The 5,000-nt window shown below is 27.7% G+C and overlaps 1 long non-coding RNA gene across 2 annotated transcripts in view; it reads left to right on the top strand.

Moving 5' to 3' along the window:
- Positions 1 to 5,000, top strand: part of LOC146873040 (uncharacterized) — a 20,068-nt gene that overhangs the window by 2,742 nt on the left and 12,326 nt on the right. The window contains exon 4 of one of the 2 annotated variants that reach the window (XR_014982069.1): positions 1 to 533. This exon is cut by the window's left edge and continues 603 nt beyond it. The exons of the other annotated variant lie outside the window; for it this stretch is intronic. This is a non-coding gene — a long non-coding RNA (uncharacterized LOC146873040). Of the gene's footprint in view, positions 534 to 5,000 lie in introns of those variants that run through there. 2 annotated transcript variants of the gene reach the window in all.

Here is a 5,000-nt window from a genome sequence, read left to right as displayed (position 1 = left end):
TCGGTACAACCAAGTTGAGAAAGAGAGACGATGATATCCTGCTCGGACAGGAAACAGTGGTTCTCCGATATGAAAAATAATAATATTTAATTCTTATATCATTTAAATATCGAGAAGTATATATATTTGTTAAAATGTGATCAATGGTGTTATTTAAAATGTCTTATTTACTTAGTCGTTTGTGTACGATCTCTTTTTTTTTTTTAAACGTTATATCGTAGAAATAATTTTTTTAGATCGTTATTCGACTAATTCGAAATTTTTTGTATTTTGAAAAGATCCTTACTTTCAATTTAATTTGGATTATTTCAATTATGAAAATTTTTAATTACAAACGACGAGATAAATGAGAAATAATTTGATTTTAATTATGAAAAGAAAAAGAAAAGAAAGGAAAAGGGATAAAAAAGAAGAAAAGAAAAAGTGAAAAAATTAACGTTAAATCGACGAATGAAAACGTCAACGTTTTAACGAAGTATTCAATAATTAACAATTGATACGATTAAATTATTTGAACGAGTTTGTTAATACGATGAAAAGAAAAAAAAAAATAATATTCTTGATCAAATAATATTCTTTCAAGAATAAAATCATTTATTAAAACATTTCAATCAAAATTTTTGATACTTGTTATTAATAATTTATAATGTATCGTACGTTCTACTATATATCGTTAAACGCTCTCAATTTCGCTCGACGAAACATTCGTAATACGATTTCTTTTGAAAGTGGAAGTATCATGTAACGTTACGTCGTAGAATGATTTTATTTTCGTCATAAATCAATGAAGTCAATGAAATATCAATGAAATCTTTTAATTCGATGTTAATGACCAATTTATATTGGTTGATCAAAAAAAAAAAAAAAAAAAAAAAAAAAGAAAAAAAAATAACGATCTATTAATTCTCTATAAATAACAAAATGATTTTCAATGTAGATCGTGCCTTAGTACAATAAAAAATTTTTATCGATATTAATTTTTAACTTGTAACATTAATAACAATTGTACGAATGTAAATTCTAATTTATTATTTTCATTCGTCTTTATTATTTATCAGTATATATATATATATCAAGATATACATATGTACGTATATAGAAATAAGATTATCATGTCTGATAATATCAAAGTGTTACACTTTGATGATAACTTACACAGTTTCTCTATTTTGTATACATATATATACATATATATATATATATATATATGTATGTGTCTCTCTCTCTCTTTCTCTCTGGGGGTATATGTGTGTGCGAGCGCCCGCGCCCGCGTATGTGTAGGTTTGAGACAAGTGTCGAGGAACAAAATGAACGCAAATGAATGATCATTAAAAGGGAATCAAATGGCGAGAAGAGTTCGTCGAGCAAAGTCTGTTTAAAAATAAAAACGTTCGTGTACTACCGCGGAATCCCAAATGACGAAATCAAATACCGTTATACATTCCTGGAAAGCATCGCACTGACGCCAATACGTGACGCAATTTTCGAGAATCTTCATTTCTTGGTTGCTTTTTTCTTAACTCCGAGAGGATAATCATTCCACGGGTAAGTAATTATCATTCGATGATCGTGACGATATTCGTTAAACTTCTCTAGGTCAAATCATATTATTATTGTTTTCACTCTAATGAATCTTTGTCATTCTGAGGATTATATATATATATATATATATATATATATATATATATATATTTGTTTTCTGTTTTGTTCTTTTTTTCTTCTTTTTTTCTTCTTTTTTTTTTCTCCCCAGAGCAATGATCATTCAGATCTATGACGACGTTTATCAAAAATCTTACTACGCCAAGGCTCCTTTAATTTTAATAATAATAATAATAATAATAATAATAATATTAATAATAATTATTGTTATTATTTTTTTCTTTTTCTTTTTTTTTTTCAGAAAAATGATATTTTTCAAAAACTAGGCCACTAGGTCGACTCATTTGATTTTCGATATAATGATATCACTATTATCTCGAGGATACATTTCTTTTTTTTTTCTTTCTTTTTCCCAAAAAAATGATCATTGAAATTTCCGATGATAATATACAAAATATTTCTAGATCAATGTCACCTTATTTTCGATATAACGAATTATTATTATTTCGAGGATAATTATTTAAAAAAAAAGAAAAAATAATTATTGAAATCACAATGCTATATATATATATATATATATATATATATATATATATATATATAACAAAATTTTTAGAACAAATCATTTTACTTTTAACGAAACGAATTATCATTAGACTTCATGATAATTTTACTATCTTTTAATTTTTTAAATACCTCGTTTTTTATTGAACAATTTTTTATTCGCTAAAAGACAATTCTCATTTCGCTCCTTCCTCCTCATCCTTGTCAAAAAAAAAAAAAAAAAAAAAAAAAAGAATTATCATCAAACTCATTACAGTTAGGTATTAACAAAATTTCATCTTGTAATAGAAATATTGAAATGAACAATTGTTTATCCAACGAATTATTGAATAACAGAATGTTCAAAGAAAGAACCGGAAGATCGATACGCAAGGATTCTCGTTGGGTTCTCGATTTCTTTTCCTGTCTCAATGTTTTCCCTTTGTCCTAGTCTAACGAAAGAAAAAGGAGATCCGGTTCGCAGATGGGTGTGAGAGAGAGAGAGAGAGAGAGAGAGAGAGAGAGAGAGAGAGAGAGAGAGAGAGAGAGAGCAAAGGTGAGATCTATTTTTCGCTAGTTGTCTCTCTCTCTCTCTCTCCCTCTCTTTCTCGTTCTCTTTCTCTTTTTCTATATATATATATATATATGTATATATGTATATATGTATATATGTCTCTCTCTTTTTCTCTTTTACTATTATATCCTCTCTCTTTCTTTCTCTCTTTCTCTGGTATTAGCAAACAAGTCCATAGATCGGTCCATCCCTCAGGGAAGGGAGCGTGGGAGAGAAAGACAGGTGGCCCTATCCCTAGTTCTATCCTGTATCCTGTACTTTTCTGTAGCACCTTACCGTATATTCGATATCCTTGAGCATCCGCCCCCGTGAGCACACACCTTGTGGGAAAACCATCGATGGTCGATACTTTAAAAAAGAAAATATTTTCTACGATTTGATTACAACCCCTTTTTCGCGAATGTATATGTATATGTGTATATGTGTGCGTATGAATATCTTTTGAAATTCTTGGGAAACCAAATTTTTAGAAAATCGAGAAAGTATGGGAAGACAAATCTTTTGTTAAAAATTATTTACACGTGCGCATTTATACCTATAACATACTATGTACAGGTATATATATATATATATATTTTTTTTATTTATTTATTTGTTATTTATTTATATTTATTATTCTTTACTTATTTATTGTATTATTTATTTATTTTATATATATATTTCTTTATATATATAAAATAATATATAAAGAATATATTTATATTTCTTATAATATATATAAAATGATATATAAAAAAACTTATATATATAAAATAATATATAAAGAATATATATATATATATATATATATATATATATATTTCTTTTTTTGGTTTACTAAGAAAATTTCAAAGAATGTATTTTATTGTTAAAAGACAGGACAATTTGGTTCCAAAAGTATCTTTGAATTCGACGAATTCTAAATACCATACCATACCAAAAGAGAAGTTTCGTTAGTTAGAGACCGACTAACTTGACCGATATGTTTGTTTGTTTGCCGTGAGAAAGAGAGAGTTTGTAAAATCACTTTTTACGCTATGGCAATTTTCTTGCAGGTAGCTAGTTCAAAATATTATTATTCGCCGATCGCCATAAAAAGAAGGGTTAGATGAAAGAACCGATTGGTGAGTTTCTTTCCTTATATATATATATTTAGAGAGAGAGAGAGAGAGAGAGAGAGAGAGAGTGAGAGTGAGAGAGACATAGAATAAAGAAACAACCATAGATATTCCGTTATGAACAGTAGGCAAGGCTTAAAAAATGTTTTAGGACGAAGGGTTGTAATGGTTGTAATATGCAGTGACACTCTACGCTACACACTTTTTTATTGCCAAAAAAAAAAAGGGTTTCTTTTCTATTTTTCCATTTTTTCTTTTTCTCAGTTTTCCATTTACTTTTTTATTTTTTATTTTTTTCCTTGTTTTCTTTCCTTTTTTTCTTGTTTTTTTTTTTCTTTTTTTTTTTATTTTCACTCTTTGCTTCGTCCTCCCTTTCATCGTAAGAAAATCCAAACGTGCGCCATGGACCACCGACGATAATTCTCTTTTTGGAAAATGTGTCGTACGATTCGAGAACGAACAGCTGTAAATAACCCCGAAAAACGAAAGCGAAATCTCCGGTGAAAGTTAACAAATGAAACTGAAATTCAATTTCTTTCGAATGTATGTATATTATCGAACGTTCACTTAATCGTCATTGTATCTATCATATTATTTATCACGATTCAGAGTTAAATTAGACGTGACAATATTATATATATATACATATATATATATATATATATATATATATATAATATATATAAACATCATGCAATATGTATAAGGATATTGCAATAAATATCTAAGAATTTAATTTTCATATTTTCATCATTACGATTATTTTTTCGTTTGCAAGAGAGAGAGAGAGAGAGAGAGAGAGAGAGAGAAAAAAGTGAAAAAGAAAAAAAAAAAAAGAAAAAAGAAAGATTAAAAAAAGAAAAAGAAAAAAGGCGAGGCAAGAAAAAATATATAAATACATATGTACGTGTATGTATACATAAACCAAAAAAAAAAAAAAAAAAAGGTAAATAAATAGGAAAAAAATAAAAATCAAATCACACGTACATGCGTGCATCCGTGCATACGTATCGTACATACATACATATATACATACGTACACACATACATAGAGAGTTGTTCACCTCGATCTTATGATCGTTTCATTTTCTATGACAACGATTACAACTACGAGGACAATAAGTGTACGATGTTATCAACGAAAAATCGATGATATACCGTAAGATTATTCGAACATTGCTCAGCGA

Source organism: Vespa mandarinia, chromosome 4 (genome assembly GCF_050613455.1).
Source record: "Vespa mandarinia isolate Hongniang chromosome 4, ASM5061345v1, whole genome shotgun sequence".
NCBI lineage: Eukaryota > Metazoa > Arthropoda > Insecta > Hymenoptera > Vespidae > Vespa > Vespa mandarinia.
Note: the sequence above shows the minus strand (reverse complement) of the source record. Positions and strands in the feature narration are given on the sequence as shown.